Source organism: Microtus ochrogaster, chromosome 21, assembly GCF_000317375.1.
Source record: "Microtus ochrogaster isolate Prairie Vole_2 chromosome 21, MicOch1.0, whole genome shotgun sequence".
Taxonomy (NCBI): domain Eukaryota; kingdom Metazoa; phylum Chordata; class Mammalia; order Rodentia; family Cricetidae; genus Microtus; species Microtus ochrogaster.
Genome location: NC_022022.1, coordinates 37,728,980 through 37,753,071, shown reverse-complemented (window position 1 = coordinate 37,753,071; position 24,092 = coordinate 37,728,980). Strand labels below are relative to the sequence as shown.

General features: G+C 39.8%; 1 long non-coding RNA gene across 1 annotated transcript; it reads right to left on the bottom strand.

Annotated features, from left to right (window-relative positions):
• Nucleotides 1-2,523: 2,523 nt before the first annotated feature.
• On the bottom strand, nt 2,524-24,031 carry LOC113457235. Its single transcript, XR_003377858.1, has 4 exons — nt 23,884-24,031; nt 23,527-23,804; nt 7,562-7,638; nt 2,524-4,245 (listed from the first exon to the last, which is right to left on the bottom strand). It is a non-coding gene; the product is annotated as an uncharacterized LOC113457235 (long non-coding RNA).
• Between the last annotated feature and the right edge of the window lie 61 nt (nt 24,032-24,092).

The window sequence follows — 24,092 nt, the reverse complement described above, 5'->3', positions numbered from 1 at the left end:
GAATGAGGCTGTGTTTATTGGTCAGCCTACAGTCTGGCTATCTGGAATTAGACATGACTCCCAGTGCAACACTTTATCAATGGGAGGTGGAATGTAGAGGAAGTCAGTCATATTATCTGAAGCATAGCAGGTTGGATAAGGGTGTATCGTTAGCTCATTGATGCCACTTAAATAAAATACCTGATACTTGGTACTTTTTCAGGAACAGTAATCGATTTGTCATGGTTCTGGAGGCTGGAATTCTAAGATGGTAACAGTAGATTTAGTATCTAGGGCTGCTTCTCTCTTCTTCAATCCTGGTGCTCTGTTGATGTGTGGTTTAGAGGGCTTGCATGTGGCTTACTGTATTTAAAAGGCTGCATTTTTGCTGAAAGGGTAGAGAGGGACTAGATGCTTTCTTCCAGTCTCTCCTGAAGGCATGAGAGCATTCATGAGAACAGAGTCCCCGTGACCTCTTCAGTCCTACAGGCTCCACCTCTTCCTACTGTCAAATGGGTTTAATTTCAACCTGGATTCTGAAGGTACACAAACATTCAAACCACAGGAAGAAGCTGTATCAATGCAGAGTGTTTTCTGTGGAGAGAAGTTGAGCAACACACAACTCAAAGATTGACATTGGAAAAGACATGCCTTCTTATGTGCCTTTACATGAAAAATTTACATGAAAAGTATGATTTTGCTTTCTGAGTTTGTATTACATTTGTTTATATGTATTTAATTAGCTTGAATTTTTGTATTTGGAAAGTGTGGGTGATTTAATTTTGAAAGAACCAGAAACTATTTGGTGTTTTTTCTGATCAAGGATAATGAATTATTCTTATAATTATAAATTTGTCAAAAAAAATGAAATGTGAGTATTAAAAAAGGATACAAAACTATCTTTTTGTTGTTGATTTTGGTTCATAAGCTGACCATGAAGGCAATTCCAGGAGGAATTTAAAAAGTATTTTGAGCAATGACAGCATATTACATAAATGTATTATACTTTTGAGGTGACTGCTTCCTTTGAAGGACAAAATTTAGGTGTGTGTGTGTGTGTGTGTGTGTGTGTGTGTGTGTGTGTGTGTGTGTGTGTGTATCATTATATATCTTTATTCCACAACAAAGAGAAAGCCTGGTTTGAATCAGGGGAACCTGACATTTATCAGGTAGACCTTGTTCTTGGATACTGGTACCTGTAATCTGTTCTAATTGGAGTGGATGTATACTGGTTGCTGACTATTTTGAATAACCAGATTTCTACTGCTAGCTCCTAACTGCCATTGATTGCCAGTGGAGCTGTTGGACTGGATCCACTCTGTAGAACCTAAGAACAGCAGGTCACTAGAGTTAGGATCATGACTAATTATAGCATGTCAATGGGAACTCTAAGTCACTATTGTGTGTGTTGTGTAGATTCTATATGGCTACCTTTGATATTTTTCTAGAAGACTTGAGTATCCTGAGACTCCCACGAAGAGCAGAGGTTTGAGAAGAGCAGTTTAGATAGGCAAGCTTTCACCAGTGGGCATCCGGTGTTTACTCCTTGCTGAGTTCTTCCTGAGGGAACACAGGGACATTGCGATTGCAGCGCCACCCACCAGGAGCTCACTCTCAGAGACAGGAAGAATTTTAGTTCTTATAGGCCATTTAGAAGACAAGTGATTATTCTCCACAACTATCTGGAACTACCTCATCTTTCTTCCTCAAACAACAATATTCATTTCCTTCTGTGACCCACCCCCTTTTGTACATTGCTATCAGGCACACCAACACACAGTCATTTCACCCATAATAAATCAAAACATCAGGAATGAAAATCAGTGCAGGCCTGACTTCGAGTTCTAGCCCTTTCAAACAGTAGCTGCATTGCTCAGGGGAAGCCCATTCTGAGTTTCCACCTTCCTACCAACTCTAATTCTCTCATTTGTACAAAACAGGCAATAATAAACACATGGCATATATAGTTTGCCTTTTAGACTCCCGGTAAATAATACACACTCACACAAAGGCCACCCTTTCACTCCCTGCAACCTCCTGCTAGCCATCTTCACCCCTTAGCTATTTGTTAAGCTCCTCCTGTGTCCCTGTCACAGTAACTACAGATAATATGTTTGTGCAACCCACTCCAATTATACCCACGTCCATGTTTATACTTTACCCTGACTCTTACCTTTGTGTTTCATCTGCTTTTTACCGATATGAAAATACTATCATAATTTTCCTCAAAAGTCAAATTTTCTGCTGGGGAAAGCTTGAGTCCAATAGGGACATAGTTACCACTGGAGACTGTGTTGTTAGAGGGTGGGGACACTCCAGAACATGGAGGCAGGAAAGCTGGGCATCCCAAGTTGATAATTTATAATTGATCCACGAGTCTCATTCTATACTTATCCCGAAGTCATCTTCTATGATCTATTGCTTAATGAAAGAAGAAATTAATTAATTAAGAATATGTGCAAGGATGCCCAGGGGTTCAATTTCAATGTAAAATAAGTAGCTTAGATCCACTAAAGAGATTTTAACAATGTAGTTCAACCGTAGATGAGGCAACCATGAAAAGCAAGGAGCAGGCTAGAGAGTTGTGCCTGGAAATTTTTCTTTTACTATATGAATTTTATTTTTTTCCCTGTACTTAGTAAAGTGATATACACCTGAAGTAGTAGTCTCTAGTTCAGTTACTTTTGGAGTCAATAGATTAGGTTCCATGTCATGCTTTAAATTCTGAAATCCATTGACTATTATTGCAGATTTTGCCATTGGTCATTGTTAGACCATCATCTCTTTCTCATGGCTCTTGACTCATTGCCTTGTTGTTTCCGTGGCTCTTCTATTTGCCAGCCTATGAGTTCCTTGGGGATGTGTTTCTCTCATCTCCACACCTCTAGAGCCTATAGTGCTTAGGTGGTCAATAATTGCTGGTTAAATAAATCAATTGAGAAACAAAATAATAAGTGCAAGAATTAAAATGATCCCTGTCTCAGAAAGCAATTATTAGATAGCCTAGTAGTGGGAGGCCAACCATCTTCCCTCTGCACAATTGTGGATGCACTTTGATGATGTTGGGCATCTGTGTTCCGGGTTACCTCAGCTTCCAGGTGGAATCTTCAGCTCCTTTAAAGGCTTCCTTCTGCCCTCGGGGTCCCCATTTCCTTACATAGTGACACCATTTCATTAGTTCCCCAGAAAGGCGAGCTTTAAAACCTCTCTGTGAGGTAGCTGTAGAGTGTCACATGGGAGGAAGCTGTCACTGCCTGCATTAGTACAACCTATTTGCTTCCTCCCAGCTGCTGTCAATTCCAGGATGACACAGAGTCAACACTTCAGGTGATTATACCTGCTTAGTAAATGGTACTCCAAACTGTTGCCTTTCCCTCCAGGCCTACACCTGGAGAACTCAACGCCAACAACAGGACTGACCTTTGGCCTCAAAGTCAAGGGTAATGAGTGAAAAGCTCACGCATAGACTCGCCACTCCTTTCAAGTCAAGACTTAAGCATTCTTAGTTCTCTTCTCAGAAGGGTCTCGTGATAAAGTAAGTAAGCTTTATAAAAAATATTATATTATAACAGATCCTCTGGTGCAAGACTCTTCCCAAGACTCTTTTTAAAATAAGTCAGCCACACGTGGTTATTTGGAAAACTAAACTACCTAAGAATTCATTACTGATTGTTGAGCGTGGAAAGGCCACACCTGGCCTGTGACTCATAAAACCTCTAAGTATTGTACTCTGAATAACAACTTACAGGATGTTCAGAACAAATGTTTGTCATTAGTTAACCAAGTATGAAATGCGTTTTTACTTCTTAAGAAGAAAAATACATTTCAAGTGTCAAGATAGCGTATATTACCTATGTGCTCTATGTTCCTAGGACCTTCAAGATTGGGAAGTGGCAGTTTTTTTTTGGGTGAACATGGGTTTGGTGGCAGGATAGGAAATCTTCCGCTGCTAGTGTATATTTGAAGGAACTAACTGCAACCTGCCTAGAAAGGGCAGTACCTGCAAGGCTGCTGCAATGTGAGCACACGTGGGAAAATGTGGGTCGCTTCTCAAACCTCTTAGTTGCTTCTCTTCCATCCTGGCTCGTGGATAGGAAGCCATCCTAGCCAGGCATGTCTTCGGGAGGAGTAAATCATGACAATTGTCCTTTCCAGTGACAGAGTCCAAAGTAGTCATGAAACCCAGTCATTTCTCTGGTTCCTTCCTGTCCACTGATCCAATCTGGGCAGTACTTGTCAATTTTCTGGTCAATCGGGAACTCAAAACTAGGGGGGAAAATGAGACATAGACAACATTATGGATAATTATAAAAAGAAATCTGGAAGTTAATGTTATTTTTTAGAGAAGAGAGACTCCAACGGGCCTTAGTCCCCTCTCTTTAAAGCTTCACTCTTCCCCCCATTTCCACAAACATGGTGATGACACAGATGCCACTCATTTCTAGACTGGGACTTGGGGGTGAGAGGAGGAGGATGAGAAGGGGGGAGGGGAACCTTAAACTGCTAAGGTACTACCACATGACTCTTCATACGGTATTGGCTGGCTCAGCCCACAGACCAGGGCTGGGAGCTGCATCTTTCTATACCCTGGTCTGCCTGAGAACCTGCAAGGACCACAAAGCTGTGTTTGACTCCATGTTTTTGGAACTTTTAAAGCTTTCTCAGGTCCTATGTGGAAATATGTGCTCCCATGTCGGATGCTATAAGTAACGAGTCTTTCTCTGTCCCACCAATCAGCTCTCAAATAGTGACATGCACACTTATGAATTATAAAAGTTCAGCCAATAGCTTAGGCTTGTTCTTAACTAGTTCTTATAACTTAAATTAACTCATTTCTGTTAATCTACATCTAGCATGTGCCTCATTGCTATTACCTCTCTTCCTAAATGTCCTGCTTCCTCATCTGACTGGCAACTCCACCTATACTTCCTGCCTAGTTATTGGCCATTCAGATTTTTATTACACCAATCACAGCAGTGCATTTTCACAAAGTGTATAAATACCCCACAACACCCCATCCCCACAGTGACACATTTCCTCCAATAGGGTCACACCTTCTCCAACAAGGCCACACCTTCTAATAATGCCACTCCCTATGGGTCGAGCACTCAAACACGTGAGTCCATGGGGGTCATTCCTATTCAAGCCACCACAACAGAGAAAGAGGATGAAAATACTGTTCTATTGCTGTGAACCACTGTGACAACATAAGACAAGCATGGCAGCAGGCAGGTGAGCAGACATGGTGAAGACCTTCAGTCTGATCTGCAATTTTCAGGCAGAGAGAGCAAGACTGAGTGTGGTGTTTGATTTGGAAATCTCAAAGCCCACTCCAGTGGCATACTTCCTCCAACAAGGCCACACCCCCAACCCTTCCTGAACAGTTCTCCATCATTCAAATAAATGGGCCTGTGGTGCCCGTTCTCGCTCAATGCACCACACTTGGTGATAAGTGTGGGGTGACTAGATGAAGTCTTAGTATTCGCTCTATTTCTAGATGTTTCTTTATAGAAGCCTTACGTTCCTTTCTAACAAGTAGTCCATTGAGATTTGCTTTCCTTAACTGTCAGGCACAGTGATGAGCAGAGGGCAGTGTGATTGCAAAGGCTGGTGGCTGGGAAATGACTGGATTTACTCCAAGCAGTGGATTAATTGGGTGTATCTGCCCATCCAGTGACAGATATCTCAAACTAGCACAGACATAAACACCAGAGTCTGAAATCTTTATCTCCATTAAAAGGCCTATAAATATTTCTTTGCTTTGTTGTATTGAGATGATTAAAGCCAATTTCAGGGGGAAAAAAAGAGAGATGCTTTTATTCTCTCTCTCTCACACTCTCTTTCACTCTCTCTCTGGTTCATGCATGCGTTGCCATTCTTTTGTCTGTGCATGAGTGAGCATGTGTGTACAGTCACGTATGCATACAAGCACTGATAGAGAAAGCCATAAAGTCATGATTCTGGCCTCTGTGCATCCCTCACCATATATATATATATATATATATATATATATATATAGTATTCCATGACATAGAAAGTGATAGCAATGACCAGAGCTTTAAGATCAACTCATTGTTAACCTGAATAATGCTGCAGATTTGAGTGAAAAACTAGTGTGTGGAGAGAAAACGACAGGAGCTGAAGGAGCAGCGTTACTAGTCTTTCAAAATGTCTCTCCCTGGAAATCTAGCGGAAACAATGGTAAAACATCAAGGTTTGTGTCTAGTTATCTTTTGCCATCTTCGAGGAGCAGGGGAGAGCAAGGCTTGAGGCCGGAGAGTAGCCTGGGAAGCCACACACTGCAATCCCAGGGAGGTGGAGGAATGCACAGCCTCTTGAAACCTGGTGGGAACAAATTCATCACCAGAACATGAGATTTCCTATCAGGCATTAGAATTCAAGAGAGCTAATTTGGGAGAATTAACAGAAAGAAATCCAGCGAGTATGGTATTGGAGGAGGGAATACCAAAACCCAGGAGAAGCTCAGGCTGCCGGAGTAGCCGCCATAATTAAAGCAGATCCTAGCTGCTCTGAGGAAAGCAGGTGGAGGGTGAGACTCTCTAGCCAGCCCCATCTCCACTGGTGACTGGTGAGGCAGAGGCTCTGCCATGGCAGCAGCAATGACAGCAGCAGGGATCCCTAGAGAAGTGTCTCACTGTGCCTAGTCTTTTCTTTCTTTTGTTGAAAAAGAAAATAGTGATTATGACAAACTGGAATGAGTAAGCTGAATCAAGTTGTTACCTTGGACCAGCGAACAAAGGGCAGAGTCAGTTAGGAAACTCTTATGAGCATGAGTCTGTGAAGACAGACTCTGTCTTTAAACTTTTGAAGACAAGGGGCCTGATTAAAACAAACAACAACCCCACGAGAAAGTCCTGATCTCTCTATTAAAGTTATAGAAGATGAAGGAATCATTTTGAGCAGGTACACAGATATTTGCAGAGCTAAAGTTCTGGATGATAGACACAGGGACTTTCTTAAAGAACACATGACACATGTATACCCACTGAAATGCTCTGCCTCCACCATGCAGAATTGGAAAGGGCAAGTGGGATCTACTTAATGGCCTCCCTTCCTTGCTATCCACTCAGGGAGTCAGAAAGGGAGCAAGATTTTTCATAGGACTCGTAGAGCAGACGGTTGAACCCTTAAAGGTCATGGAGGTCATGTTAGTAAATGAACAAAATGTGGAACACTTGAGGAAGGGTGCAATGATTTATAGGACTGTAGGGCACCCCAGGGAAGGTCTGGTAGTTCTGCTTTAATAAAATAAAAACCTCCCCTTCAACTTTTGCCAGCTGACCGCCTCTAGCAGAAGTGGGTATGCATCACACAGCCTGGTTGACCCACCTCGTGGTCTATGAAGAATGTGCATACATCAATAGGCTGGCGTGCCATCTTCATGGAGCAGCCTGGATGGTCAGACCACTGGTTAATTCCTGCCCCCAAGGGTTGGTGTACTTGAATAAGACATTTGCACTGAGTCTACCAATCTACCCAAAGTAGAGAAATTCAGAAGTAATACTGAGAGCTTATCTATATATCTATATGAAATTAAAGAGTTAAATGTGATAACACTCACCTATAAGCCCAACACTTGGGAGATGAAGGCAGAAGGATAAAGTGTTTAAGGCTAGCTGGGGCTACATGGGACTCCATCTAAAAATGAAAAAAAAAAGACTTGTTATAAATATCAAAATATAATACAAAGAAGTTTGTAGAAGAAAATATTTTACCACTGTGATTCTAAGGTAAGATTTCTTAACCGAGACACTATGATCCTAAGGTAATATTTCTTAACCAAGACATGAACAGCATCTCTTGTTGGAAACACATCATTAAGAGAATAAAAGAAATGAACCATAGGCTGGGGTGTTTAAGTTTTTGTAATCACACATGCACACATAAGGAAATGTATGGCAAGCAACTTGTATCCAGACCCTATGAAGACCATCTACAAAACAAACAAGATAAAGAAACTTTTAAAAAAGGTACAGCAGAACATATCTAGAAAATATGGGTTAATTTAAGATGTAATCACTAGCTAGTAACAAGCCTGAGCTATCAACTGAGCATTTATAATTAATACTAAATCTTTGTGTGGTTATTTGGAAACTGGCTCGTGGAACAGAAAGTCTGCCTACATTGGGTATATAAGGCCTTCCTGTTGTCACAGGCTAAATTGGAACAAGTTTTCTAATCCATCTTTGCAATAGCTAGGGTGTGTAGGAAAGGTGGGTTACCTTAAGGTCAAGGCATAGAAAGGCCCCTGGTGGGGAGAGGAGATTTTTAAGGGTGAGCCTCATGGAGTTGAAGCCAAAAACAGATCTAGTACCTTCTGGTATGTTTTCTCTGGAAAGGGCAGAGAAATAGCTAAAATCATTTCTAAAATTCCACTTCATCAGGTTAACTAAGTGTTCTATAAGTACAGCAATGATGAAATAGATGTGCTAAAAATGTATGAAAGATAAAAAATGAGCAACCCAACCCAAACACATTTACTTCCATTAAATATGTGGTAAGTCACTAAATATACTTTTTGAACCATATGGCAAAACAACAGGTGGTATTTTTTATCATGGAAAATATCCAGTTAATATTTAAGCATGGATATTTATAGGACCAAGCTAAAAACAAGCCATGGATGACTGTGTTTAGATCTTGTAATGAGATAAAAGCTAGACTTGGCACTGAAGAGACTGAGTTCAAATCCCTTCTCTTCTGTAGATTTGTGGTGGATGTATTAGCATATGCTAACCCATCTAGTTTTCCCACAAAGTGCTATCAGGCTAACCCAATAGTGAAAGTCAATGCTTGTCAAATCAAACCTGACTGGAGATGATGCAGAAGGATAATTTTTGCTTTTCTTTTGTGATGGTCGTGAAGTTAGCATCAAGTTCTCATTTGATGGTTCATTTATATTTATTGGAGAATTTTAGAAAACTAAGGCATCCAGATAAAGAAGGAATGAAATTGTGGAGTGAATGGTAATTCACAGTCTCCATACACTCTGCTTCCAGTAGGTGGTTGTCACTCGGGGGTCCCATAAGTACATTCTTCAGAGACAATGAGAATAGACTTGCAGTCGTGGGGGCTTGGGTAGTAATCAGAGATTTCTGTCTTTAAAGGGCTGGGCTACAGTGTTTCAACCATTTCAATAACAGAAGGAAAAAGAAAAATGTGAAGAAGAAGAGATTGAAGAAAGGTCTTTACAGCTGTGCTCGGTGATGGCCGGGGCTGGGAATGGGGAGTGCTGAAAACCTTCAAGTGTCCTGGGGTATGGAGATTAATGGAGAATAGGAAGACCCATAAAATTAAGTTGGAATGAGCGGTAAGGCAAAGAATTAAACTTTGGCTATATCACAGTTTGATATTAGGCAACAAAATGACTCCTGTGATAATGGAAATTGCATTTTGGAGTAAGACGATGTAGAATAGAAAGATCACCCCTGAAACCCACATATGATATTACTTTCTGCCAAATGTAGCTTTGGGAAGCTGTGCCAGTTTTTTCCAAAAGTTTTTGTTGTATGTTTTGCTTCCTTTTTAAGTTTGACCCCTAACTCTTAATCTTCCTACCTCCAAGTCCAAGTCTTTGGGTCATATACCACTGTATACTCAGCTCTAAAGGAAGTTTCTAGTTAGAAACACAAACCATTGTTTCTTTTCTCAAAATATCATTACATGGATTGGCTAAAGGATCAGGAGAAAGTCCGAGACTCTGGTGTGTCAAATGTTTTCACGTTGGCTTTAAGGAAGACTATTAGGGCAAAGCATCCTCTACCTTCCCAAATGTACGTTTTTCTTTCACTCATGATCAAGCCGTGTCAGTGATGAGGAAGAAGCTCCACTTTTCTTGATTTAACATTTGGCATTGTCAGTGTACAGCAGATGACCTTTTAACATGCTGACCTCATCAGTCTTTCATCTACTTCCTTCCCAGGTAGTTGACCTCTAACCTCTGGCAGCCATCCTCCTACAGTTATTATGGAACTCATCACTGCCATGACTAAAACCCTGGGGACAGTTCCTTTTCATGCCGTCTGCATTCTGTCAGCTCTTACTCACACAGCTGAGTCACCTGGGCTCCTCTATACAACACATATTTAACCCTCTTGGGAACTCTAGTTCATACGCTAACCTTCCTTTTCAATGTCCCTCCCACTTCCTAGATCACCATAGTCCCTCATTTTCTCACTGAGATTCCATATTTGGTTATAGCAATCACTTTGTGACTCATGCCTTTCCCTTTATGCTCACCTCTAGTGCTCCACTTATTTAAAAAATGCAAAACAATTTACCAAGGCCAAGCAATTCCTTGTTCAAATACTCTAGTCTTTATTCAAGTTCTTAGCTACAATAAGAATCTAAACTAACCCACCATCCTCATTTAGAGATGGAGGGTCTCTGATACTTTTCAAGGAAATGTAAATAAAAAACATCTCTTCGTTTTTTTTTTTTTGAAGGAACAATTCCTAGTGTAGAGTTGTATTTATTAATCCCATTGATGAAGGTCATTCAAGTATAGTTCACAATAAGTTGGGTGGTGCACACCTTTTGTCCCAGCACTTGGGAGGCAGAGGCAGGCAGATCTCTGTGAGTTCGAGGTCAGCCTGGTCTAGAGAGTGAGTTCTAGGACAGGCTCCAAAAGCTACAGAGAAATCCAGTCTCAAAAAAACAAAACAAAACAACAAAAAAGGAAAAGAAAAAAGTATAGTTCACAGTAAAACAAATATGAATACACATGGAAAGAAGCCTGAATGAATAAGGACCAGTTCAAACTACAAACAAAGGTATGTACTCCCAACGACTTCAAATACCCAATAGTAAGGTAGATAACAGAAAAGAACTACATATATAGCATTCTAGAAAATAAAACAAATATAAATAGGTTTTCACAAGAACCTAAATCTTTCCAAAGGTTTGAAAGTTGGGTCAGAAGTTCAAATGCAACATTTAAGGAAGAAATTATTAGTGCAATTAGAAATATACCAATGGAGGAAGAAGACACTGGAAGATAGGGCTAAATAGCTTTGAAAATTTATTTGCTCATGTGTGTATATTTGTGTATATGTCTTATGGTATATGCACACATGTGTGTATTGGTACCCATAGAGCAGAAGAGGGAGACAGATGTCCTCCTTTGTCATGCTCTGCCTACCTTTGAGGCAGGGTCTTGTCCCCAATCTGGGGCTCTGTTCTCAACTAGCCTGGAACTCAGAAGTGCTTAGTCATTTTCCTGTCTCTGCTCCCTTTGGAGCTGGGGTTACAAGCATTTTCAGGGTTGGTCAGCTGGCTATGTGGATGTTGGGATACAAATTCTAGTTTTTATAACTTAGAGCAAGCACACTTTAACTTCTGGGCCACTCTCCATCCACTATATAACAATTTAAGAATGTCATCTAGAGAGAATTTAAACGATAGGGAAAACAGAATAAGAAGGTGTAGTAGACACCTAGCAGGAGTCATAAAGAGAAAGAAATAGAACGTAGAGTGTGACAATCAGAGTTCCTGGAGCTTGTAGGAAAGATGAGTCCAGTGATGGGGAACGAGGGAAACAGTTTCACCCAGTATAAGAGTGAAGATGGTGATCACAGCTATGGGAGTCAGAGTCAACTTAAGACAAAGAAAAATCTTACCAGTAGCCAGAGAGGAAAATGATCACAAGGAGAAGACAATTGTACCAACAGCAGACTTTTCCCTAGTGATAATTTTGTGATCAAATACCAAGACCCAAATATTCTAAGGGTTGAAAGGAAAATGGCTATATACAATCTCAATATACCCACATATGTGTACTGAGCTAAGTAAATCTGAAAGAATGAGGAGACAATCACTGCTTTTAGGGTACGGGGAGACTTGTTTATGAGCATCTTTTATCATAAATAAGCCCATGGAGGAACTTCTAATGATTATGTCTAATATAAAGAATATATAAAAATCAACTCAACAGCAATGGCTAGAAAGATGCAAAAATGATGTATTGACCCCATAAGCAACGTAAGAAGCATGGTGTCTTTATAAGTTGATTTAAAAATAAAATTTAATTTGTGAAATATAAAATAGATTAAATTAAACTGCCAGGCATCGCTGGAAGTATTGCTCCAGACAGATTCAATGACCTGGTATAAAAGTGTAAAGTTGGCCCCAAGACGAGACTATAACCACTTGTTGTTCAAACAGGTGGCCCTGGATAGCCTGGTCTATCTTTATTTATACAGTTTCAATGGTTTGTTTAAACAGTTTTACAGTTTTGCTTCATAAATTTCTAAAAATGATTACAGTAATTACCAGTTCATTGATTTTTCCCTTTTTGTCTCCCAACCCTCCCACCAGTGGCCATTGTCTTTTTTGTCTGTATCTCTCCTGTTAGAAGTATAAAAAGCTTTGTAAACTACAAAGGGTCTTTTCTGACTAGGCACACCTAAAGGTAGAAGAGTGTACTCAGTTGGCTGCATGTGTGGCTAGAGTGTTATGCAGGGTGAGAGACAGGTTTGTCTCCTGTGGTTAATATTTAAATATTACATGGTAGCGTCTGAGTTTTCATGATCAACTCACCAGTCAAAGCTGGATCAGTCCAGTCTACATTTTGTACTACTCTATCTTCTCTGTGGATATACTAGTTGTTTTTTATTTATCCTATATACAACATAACTTGGAAACTTATTTTTAATAGTTGGCATTGCTTGCTCCTGTCCTTCCGTCTATCGCTCTTAACTTCTTAGGGTATTGGCACAGTTATTAGAAATGAGGGATCTGTGGGTTTCTATGATTCTGCTTCATTCCCTGTTCCTAGACTTTCCCCACTAACTCCTGATACCGCATACTTAATAACATTTCTCAAAGACTCTTGTTAAACCAGTCTTCCAAGAACAGTTATGCGTATATGTAATATTAAACTTCATGAGTTACTGTGACTCATTCAGGCCATCTGTATGGCTAGCATGGTGAAAGATAGGAGAGCACGTAGCACATATGCTCCCAGGCTCGTGCCAGAATCATGCAGCAAATTGTTTTCTGGTCCTTGCCAAGTGGGTCAGGGTCTCCAGGGTCTTGCCCCAAGGAGAGCCATTTGTGCTATTCTTAGGCCTTGGTCCCCAAAGAAGTCACATGTCTCTTGCCAAGGCATTACTGGTATGTAAGTCAGACATAGGGCTGGTTAGAGTCTGTACTCTAAGCTTTTAATTAAAATTAAAATATTTTAATATTTGTACTTCAATAAATTATCATGTGTGGAAATTTCCAAGAGTGAATTGTCAATTACAGAAACAGGACACATAACTTTAAACCAGCTTCAAGTAGACTGTATAATAAATAAACTCACAATCAATGATAAGAAACCAAAGGTATAAATAGTAGAAGAGTAGAAATGAGTCTAAAATGTCATTGCTTATAATAAATACAAACAAGTTAAATATGACAATTAATCAGAGTTTGTTTAATTGGGTAAAACCCCAAATCTAAGGTAATAAGAGGCAACAACAAAAATTTAGAGATACAAAAAAGTTGAAGCTTAAGGGTAAAAAAAAGAATAGATAGACGTTCTCTTCAGCAAATGTGGAGGAACTATGGTAAGGACAAACAAACCTTAAAAACAACAACAACAACAACAACAACAACAACAACAACAACAAAAAGAGTGGGTGAAATTACTGACCTCATTGTAAGAATTTCAGTTTGCCCGGTAAGGGAATATACAACCATTCTGAGTTTAATCTGACCCAGTAAAATTGCATAAAAATATGAAAAGATAGGAAAATTGTGAGCTTGAGCCCTGCCTTTGCCATGTAGTGAGTTGTAAGACCGTGAACCATGTTGTAAGATCCTCCCTCAGTAGTGGGGACATGCAGGAAGGAAGAACCCTAGAGTTACAAGAATGAATGGAGAGAATTCTTATGCTGGTGGAACATTGGAACCTGCCTATTTTAATTACTAGTCCAAAGACTCATAGATGAAGATATAGAAGAATGGAGATCTGTTTTTAGAACTACAAACATACATCTACAAACCCCAACCTTAAAAATTAAAATATTACTATATTCAAGCACATGAGATTTTCATAAGAAGGATAAAAAGTAAATCGCAAAATATTTTAGAAACTGCTACTGCACAGAACATAATGTTTTAGTACACTGAAGTTAGCATTAAAGCATGCAACAAAATGAATTAAAATTACTACATTTTAGAAATTAATAAGATGGCCTGCTAATCATTCATAGATCAAAGAAATATCATAATTAAAACATAAAGCTCACTTGTAACTGAGTGAAACTAGCAATATTATATATCAAAACTTATGAGATGTGGGAAAAAACAGACCAAGAAAACCATTTACAACACAAAATGACTACACTGGAAAAGAAAAGAAGCTAAAAATTAATGACATAAATATCCAACTTAATAAGACCTCAAATATTTGAATCTCAGGACAATTTGATATTTTCATTGGAAATTATCAAGAGCTTTTATTCATCTGGATCATAACTATTAATATTTATAGGATTAGAAGTCATAATTTTATGTCATTTATTAACTCATTTAAAACAGTAAGCTGATTACATATTAACCTTATATTTTAATAAAAGTATTTCTCTCAGAAAAAAGGATAGCATTGGCTTGATTTTACATTATTAGAAATATAATCAACCTTTCGTGATTTGCTGGTTTGAAGTATATGAAAAACACCTGACCTCATCCAGGCATGCTTCAGGAAAATAGCCTTTTCCTAGGAATGCCAATACTGTCCTTTGATACTCAGCCAAGACTCTACCAGAGGCAAGCTCTCACAGGCTAACAGCAAGCCCGGAATCTGAAACCACATCAGTTGCTCTTTCATGCTCTATCACACTAAGGTCCCTTGATATATTTTGCATTTTGAATGAAGGCCTTACCCCTGTGGGATTTTCTAATATCACTTGTTGATCATTGGCAGAATGTTTATAGACTGAGGTGCACAGCTCTCTTAAACGTTGGCATATTTCATCATACTACATGGAAAACCCCACATTTGCAGCCACTCATCTCATGAAACACCCTATATGGATTGACAAGCGGTCAAATTCACGGAGTAGTCAAATATACATTCTGAGAATTTCACTTGAAAGTTCATATTTTAATTGTGTTAATAAATAATTTAGCTATGTGCATTGAAGTGATAGCCATGATTTATTTAATTTGATAAACTCTCTAATATACCAAGCTGAATATTCATAGTTTATATTACTAGTTCTTGGAAGTAACAGTTTTCTTAGGAAAATGGTTAGTTCAGCTGGCAACTCAATAATCACAGAAGTGATTTTTCTTAAAACTACCATCATATGTTAAAACAGAGCAGAACTGCTTTATGAGAAAATCTCAACTCATTAGACAGTATTAAACAGACATGTAAGTAGGGACTGAGTCTTAGCAAAATTCCATTTTCATTCTTTTAGTAAGGACAATTTAATTTTATTATTAAGTGTTCATATATGTTGTATATGGTAGTGTGCATGCCACACATACATGTAGGGGTCAGAGGAGAATGTTTGGGAGTCACCAGGCCTGGTGACAGTCATCTTTACTCCCTCAGCCATCTTGCCAGTGAGGACATTCTTAGGTGAACAGATCTTCAGTCTGCAGTCTACAGGAGAGATGCAAATTGAACACTGTCTTGAGTTGCTGAGGTACCACTCATTGAATCCATCCTTGGTTTCAGGTTAGCATTTCCATGTTTATAGCAAAAGCATTGAATAGCATCCTAGCATTTTATTAAAAATACTTTTTACCTTTGTTGTATCTTTAAAAGTCCTTTGTGACTTCAGGGAACTCTATAGACTACATCATTAAAACTCAAGAGTTAGGAGCCAGGTGATGGTGGCACACACCTTTAATCTCAGCACTTGGGAGGCAGAGGCAGGCAGATCTCTGTGAGTTCAAGGTGTGGTGGCACACACCTTTAATCTCAGCACTTGGGAGGCAGAGGTAGGCGAATCTCTGTGAGCTTGAGGCTAGCCTGGTCTACAAGATCTACTGCCGGGATAGGCATCAAAAACTACAGGGAAACCCTATCTCAAAAAAAAAAAAACAACAAAGAAAGAAACCAAAATAACAACCCCTCCAAAAAAAACCACCCCCCCAAAAAAAAGAAAAAAAGAAAACTCAAGAATGAGACTATTGCTTTAGAATTAATCTTGTTCCTCTTTTTTTTTTTTTTTTTGAGATGGGGTCTCAAGTAGGCTAGACTGGCCTCAAAAATGGGTTACATAATTGAAGATGACCCTTAATTCCTAATCCTCCTGCCTCTGCTTCCCCAGTTCTGCTATTACAGGCATGTGCCATCACATGAGGATTTACCCTTATTTTTAAATAAAGTTTTATTGAATACAATCATGTCTATTCCTATAAATATTGTCTATGGCAACTTTTCTGCAGGAGTGGCACAAATGGTATAGTTAAAATGAAAGTTATGTGGCTCACAAAACCTAAACTATTAACAAAGTATTACTATTCTGAATTCATAAAGAATTTGTACAATGTTAATAAAAAAGGCAATCAAATTGTAAATGGGTAAAATACTTGAACAAGCTTGTCACAGATGGAAAAATGCTCAAAATCATTAGTGATCAAAAAATCAAAATTAAATCTATGATAAATTATAATTCATACATACTAGATTAGCTAAAATTAAGAAGTCTGAAATACCAACTGTTAGTGACAATGTGGCAAAACAAACAGATATGGTAAAACTATACAGACTAAAAATTGTTGGGCAACTTCAGAAAACTACAGTGTGAAATCAGGCATTTCCATTCTTTAGACCTGAGATTATTGGATTGAGAGCTTTCAGCCTGGATATAGTGGCACACTAATGCATTGCAAAGTCATAGAAGTGTTGCTTGGGTTGTTGACCAGGGCTCAGGCTAGAGAGTTCCACCCTGCAAATAGATTGGGAGAAGTCTCGGTACAATGAGGTGATGTTTAAAGAATGTTCATAATCTCTTAACTAGGTATGGTATTAATATAGTGTTCATAAAAGTTTTTGCCTCCTAGGTTAATGTCATGACCCTGATAGGCTGTGATTTGGTGTTAGAAAAGCACAGAGATTGACAGTTGGTGTGTGTAGTGTATGTATGTGTTTGTGTGCACATTCCTGTTCTTGTGGACAGAGACTTGAGACAGAGACTCCTACTGAACCTAGAACTAACTCACCAATTGGCTACACTGGCTAGTCAATGAGCTCCAGGAATCCTGTCTCCCTTCAAAGAGCTAAGGCACCACATCCAACTTTTACACGGATGTTTGGGATCTCAACTCAGGTCATCATTTTTGTTTATCGTAGTCACTGTGCCTGCTCCTTGACCATGTCTTACAGAGAGACAATTGAGACTTAAGAAAGAGAATGGTTTTGAAAAGTACTGTGCATTCATATGTCTTAAAGAAACACGCATAAAACTACTTTTAAACGTAACCTAGTTGCTCAGTGTTCTGGTATGAATAAGGATGGTCCCCTTAGGCTCATATATATGCATGCTTGGTCATTAAGGAGTAATACTATTTGACAGGGATTAGGAGGCGTGGCCTTGTTGGAGGAAGTGTATCACTGGGAGTGAGTTTTCAGGTTTCAAATGGTCAAACCAGATGCAGTGTTTCTCTCTTTCTTCTGCCTATGGGTCTGGATGTAGAATTCTCAGCTCCATCTCTAGCACCATGTCTGCCTTTATGCCACTCTGCTTCTTGTCATAATGGAAGAAACCTCTGAACTGTAAGCCAGCCCTTGTTAAATGTTTTCCTTTATAGGAGTTACCATGGTCATGGTGTCTCTTCACAGCAATAGAACATTGAATACAACACACAGGTATCTTTTCATACTATAACTGTGTGGCCTCTTCTCATTCATCCACCATATTAGACTATCTAAACTGATCAGGTCAAGCTTGAGGAATTTATTCTGAATGAGCCATGCTAAACGTCATGTACTATCTTATTTGCAAACCCAGTTCTTGATACATCTCTGAATTTCAATCCAAGTATTAAAGTTAATTTTACAGAACTCCATACTGTAGACATCCACAGCCAGACCACAGGAAGGCTTTGCCATCTCACTGATGGGCTGTATTGATTCCTTGACACAACTGTGCCCATGATGACAATACACATTCACATAGGACTTCAACTTCTATTTATGCATTCCCTCAAAGTTTGCCCAGATCTCCACATACAACAGTTTCTGGTCTATGACTTTACACATTTATTCAATTACTTAAGCTAGAGTTAAAAAAAAAAAAAAACCCTTGTTTAGTTTGAACCCTATGCTCAAACTAAAGTTTGTGTTTGTATTCTCCAATGAAGCCTACAACCTACTGGTGAAACATCAGAAGAAAAGAAAAGTCTGAATTTTCTTTCTTCAAACTTATGTCTTCCCAGATTCACGGTGAGTTGGTTAGATGCACAGGGTGCCGTCTTCTAAAGAATGGCCAGAGCAATTTCTCTGCTTAGCTTCTGACGAGACTTTTAGTTTGAATTCATGTGCAAACTGGAATAACTCACAGGTGGGTTTCTGTCTTAGTTACTGCCCTCATTATCATGATTATCATCAGCAATTATACTGTTATTTTAAATCAAATATAGATTAATTTTTTGCTTTCCAGCTGCTGTGAGGAGTCCAGAGAAAGCTCAGGGCCTGTCACAAAGAAGGGGATAAAATGATCAGTTGGTAGACAGGCACAGGTGTTGGAACTCCACTTGCCTGGGGGGAAGATGTCAAGTCACTCTGCTCAGCATGTCTGCTTCAGAAAGAATGAAGAATGGCCATTCAATTAGGGAGAATCCCATTACTGCTGTTTTTAATAAATGGATGTGGTGTCAAAGTGTCTTCTGTGCTCTTATGTTTACACTTGAAGGCTTGTTCTTTGCTCTCAGCCTTCCTCAGAGAACCTTATATTATGTAGCAGGCGGAAGTTAATGCAGAAACTCGGAACTGGCCCTAGTACTGCAAATAAGTGACTCATGCATGGCCCTTAATGAGGCATCTATATCATCCCCTCCAAAGTCATGCAAGAAGAGGTAGAAAGAAGGTGAGAACCAGAAGAGGAAGAGCTGTGCTGTGCAAAGATGTCTTTTAGACATCACATGGTCAACATGCTCATGAACCTGCAGCAGGCATAATTAGCCACATAAAATATGCGTGAAATGCATCTGTCAACATTTCATCATAAATAGAGGAGGGGAGGGGCTCATGAGACCCCAGACCTCTCTAAGAAAGTTACTAGTTCCTGGGGGAGGGTGCCATTTTCTTTGGTGGTATAGCCAATGATAAATTGCCATGCTCCAGTAAATAAGTTCCAAGTTACTCTTGTATAGTGTAAAGATTTGTTACTTGTATTGGTTTAATAAAACACTGATTGGCCAGTAGCCAGGCAGGACCAGATTAAGAGAATTCTGGAAAAAGGTAAGGCAGAGACATAGTCACCAGCCAGACACAAAGGAAGCAAGACGAGAATGCCTTACTGAAAAGACGTACCAAGTCACATGGCTAAACATAGATAAGAACTATGGATTAGTTTAAATTGTAAGATCTAGTTAGTAATAAGTCTGAGCAATAGGCCAAAGAGTTTATAATTAATATAAACCTCTGTGTGTTTCTTTGGGATGAAAGGATGCAGGACCGTGGAGGACAGAAACTTCCATCTATATCAAGTCATATTCATTTAAACACTCTAGTTAAATTCAGTGGATCACCAAAGCAAAGAAAGTAAAAAGAAGGCAGGTCATGAAGGTGGAAGGATGATCTGTTGGCAAGAAAGATTCTGGTGGGAAGAGAGAGGGGATAAAAGAGGGTAATGTGGAAGTAAAAATGACAAAAATTTATTAAAGACATGTGTGAACTTCTGGAAGCATACCATGTGTACGGGAACCAGTTTATGCAATGGAAGTCTTGCAGGTTCAGCCATAGACAGCCAGCTGAGCACTGCAGATTCTTTCCATATAACAACTTTTCTATAAATTTATATTTATTTTTATGTGACATACATTCTAATATTATTGTTATAGAGAAGCCTTAGGGGATGTCAAGGAACCTCACTGCAGAGATGAGAAATCAGAAGGAAGTGAGGACAGATTTCCTCTCTAGGTCTTATAGCTTGGGACAGTCAAAGTCAATTCCCAAGTCATGTGACCTCTTAAATTTTAATTCTTTCCTAATTGACTTTGCAAAACAATGAGGTCTCTGTCTTGATCATTGTCTTCCATTAATCTTAGCAACTTGGAAGTCTCTTATCTCTATGAGGCAAAGTCTCTTTGGAGTGATCCTAGCTCATAGTAAACCTTAATGAACTATCCCTTTTCTTCCAGCAAATTGTATCCATCCCTGAACCACAAAGACAGTGCCAAAAAATGACTCATATCAGTAATGACCTTGTGAAGGGTTTGATTACTCTTAGCTCATGCTCCAATACTTTTCCTATCTTCTGCATTTATCATAGTTCAGCATGACAACCAGCTAGGGGAAAAGTCTTCCTTTACCAAGCATGATGAGACTCTCAGCACATTCTTAAGATGAGACATGTTTGATTAATACATTTTAAGTCTTTATTGGCTTTATGCTAGTATTAGAGTCACAGTTTCATTATGACATTTCCAAGCAGGGTCTGCATTTTCCCTCTCTGCTGCCAGTTTTCTCCCCCATTCCCATTCTCCCTCCTGTGGTTCCCTTCCTTCTTACACCTGCTTTCCTGTCATATGGTACCAATACTTTCTAAAGACTTGGAAACAAACTTTTCCCCTTACCGTACAATCAAACTTCTACATTCTCTGTACACTATAATGAACTGTTTTCCAATATTGTGTTTCTTTGGTTGTATTATAACTTTTTGTCCCTTAAACTTTAGTTGTAGAGTTAATGTGTACCAAAGAAGAATATACTAAGTACTATTGTTTACTCAGGAATTGAAGGGGCATACAAGACGTCATAAAAAAGTCTTAAGCATATATATTAAAAAACGCATGGAATATCCAGGATTAGCCTTGCAATTTGGAAAATCAGAGAGGGAACATTTATGTCAAAGAAGAATTAAGTAGGGAGAAGCCAGACCAGGCAGTTGGCTTGGGCCAAAAGTTTATATATACTGGTGTCACACTGACATAAGTGTGTTCTCTGTGATTGTTCATAAGGATATTAGGCTCATCGGAGCAACGGTCTCAGAACTGATGGCAGTGGAGGTGATGACAGACAGCTGTCATGGTATTGGCACCATGCTTCCTTTACCAGCTTCCGAACACAGGGACGTAGACCAACCCCATGGGGAAATCTCAGAATGAGCAAAGGAAGATGGAAAGATTCAACTATGATGACAAAAAACACCAGTGATTTGAGTTTATTCCCTTTTTTCCTTTCATTGCATCTTTTCTCCATTTATTATTATTTTCCTGTTAGTCTTAGAATTGTGTGTGTGTGTGTGTGTGTGTTTTGAGTGCTAACTTGGCCAAGTCAGTGTATGTTGTGATGGATTATGTTGGTGAGGGTCCCAGTGCATAGGACCTGTCCATTTAGGCCGGTTCTCTTCTGTTCAGACACTTGGTGTTTCTAAGAATTTCTTGATGGAAGAAACACCTTTCACTGGACTGTCTGAGTTCCAGAAATGCAAGCCTTATATTCCATCCCTGCCCAGCAAAGCTTTTGGGATTGAGAGCAAAGGATTGGAGCTAAAAGACACGCATCCAGCCACACTGAAGATCCATTGTGAATGACATGAGAAAAACAAATTTCCATGCAAATCAAAAAGTAACAAACAAAACGAAGCCCCAAGGATGAAATAATTCCTCAATCAAAAATCACTTTGGTTGAAATATGTACTGATACCTGCGTTTGCAAGAACAGAAATATGAGCCTGAAAAAGAATGAGTCCCCGCCAACAAATAAATCTTGACTACCGTTCATAGTACTCAGAAGTTTTCCAGACGAGATTTAAACATACATTTTGTGAGCATGCAGAAATGACAGAGATTTAGGCTGGTCCACCTACACCCTGCCCTTACACTGGCCTCATTTTTACCTGGTCTTTTCAGTCACACGTGCGCCATGAGTACACTGTAATCTGGGGTAATCCTGAGGAATCAGACAAGCGCCATTCTGTTTACCTCTTGTCCTTCAGGTGGGAAAGGTGCCCTTTTTGTTAGAGCAGACTCCTCTTGGAAGCAAACAAAACAAAACAGAAAACAAGCAAGCAGAACCCAGACACCTCCCAAAACTGCTAGTGCCTGCAATCTAGAAGCACCCCAGGGAAGAGCGACTTCAGTGGACAGGAAAAATACTGTGACTTTGCTAATTTGCAAATTTTGAGAAACCTTTGCTTTTAGGAAGACTCAGGTCCAGAATGGTATTATACTGCCTGCTGTTTACAATGGTTAGAGGACACAGGGCCTTAAGTGAGGGTGTCAGGGTGGCTATTTGAAGTTGTTAGGGCTGCTGAACTGGTTAACTGGTGGAGCAGGTGGTGCCCACAGACCTGTTCTGAGAACAGCTCCCCCACCCCCGTCCCCCTTGAAGGCTGAGGTCAAGCCCTTTGCAGACTCTGCTACAGTAAGTGATTAGCAAAACTAAGTTGTAACTGGTGGACAGCTGCGTGCTTGTCTCTGATTCTAGGCGCTGACCTTGGTCTGTGTCATAGCTGGGGAATCTGTGGGACTGGTAAAACTGTAAATGGGTTGCGGGGAGTTTCCTGTTTTCATTCAGATGTGTACAAATTACCTCAACATGCCCCCCCCTTTTTTTCCCAGAAAACACTGAGGTCTGAAAGAAACTCTTGTTACACTGTTGCCACTTAGGTTTCACTGAGCCTGCATTATCTACTCACAGCCTTAATGACTTCCTGCTGAGAGAGGTTCTGTAGCCTTCTTGGCAGCAGGGCTAAGAATAGCATTAAATGCAAGGTTATCTAGGCATTACACCCACTGTAACATGCAATTAACTCTCCTCTTCCATTTTCATTACACAATTATTCATTAATGTCAATTTAATTTTATGCATTGTTCTACATGACCGAAGGCTGATTACGGGCCTTTTCACTCCAATATCCCAAGTTAACTGGTGCCAGCCACACTCAGGGCTGCCTAATTGCAATTTAGCTCAGACAATTCCTCCCATTTTTGCCCTCCAGTAATGGAACAACAGATCATGGCCAGGTAAAGATTTTAAGGTGGAAATAAAGCCCAAGCTACACAAACGCAAAAGTTCACAAGAGGGTTCTTCGCCTCCACCCCTTCCAGTTCACGGAATAAAGACTTTCTGGGAGCAAAATAAGCGATGGAAGTTTTTCCTTTGTTATTATTTCAATTTTCTTTTTAAAGCATGAAGGTTTTGAGAATTGTAGCTTAGTAGTTTTAGCATCACTACCCATGTGGCAACAGACTCCAGGTCTGAGGACCACACTGAACTCCCTCACTTGAGCAACCCCACTGGGATGGAAGGTCACCCTATCCAGACCGGGGAACTGTGAACCCCAATATGGATTCGAGGGGAACACTGGCCATATATATGCACAAACTTCATGTGTCTCCTTCATAGGAGGATACCTGTTTATGTTGTTGCTACTTCAGAGGGTTCTGAAGTTCAGCCTTTCTGGTCACTTGAGGGCTTTCTGAGCAGCCCCAGGAGGTAGCCAAGGAAAAGAACCTTGCTTCAAAGCTTTTTACTGTGTCTTTCTCCACACCCGGGTAAGTTCAGGAGATCTCCACCTTCAAATCCTCGCAGGGGACACAGACTAGAAGTCTGACTCTAGTCCTCGCTCTTCTCGGTGTCCAGGGAACTCGCGTCATTGTTTCCTCTGCACAAACAGCGAGCATCAGCCTTTCTAGTTTTAGAAAAAAAAATTAGCAGACCATTGCCAAAAATGAAGATTAAAAGAACGATTAATGAGCACGCTCGCTCACCTCTTCTCTGCCTTCCGCTGGCAGTGACTAGGGGAAGGTGAGCCTGGGATAAGGTAACCTGCACAACCACGTCAGAGAGCGCATCTCCGTGTCCTCTCCCACAAAGAGTTACTGGGTTTGTTTCAATTCAGAGTTCAGAGCTAACTTCTTTGCAGGCTCCAAATAGTCCCAATAATGAGTAGACAGATGTGGTTAAGCTACAAATGATG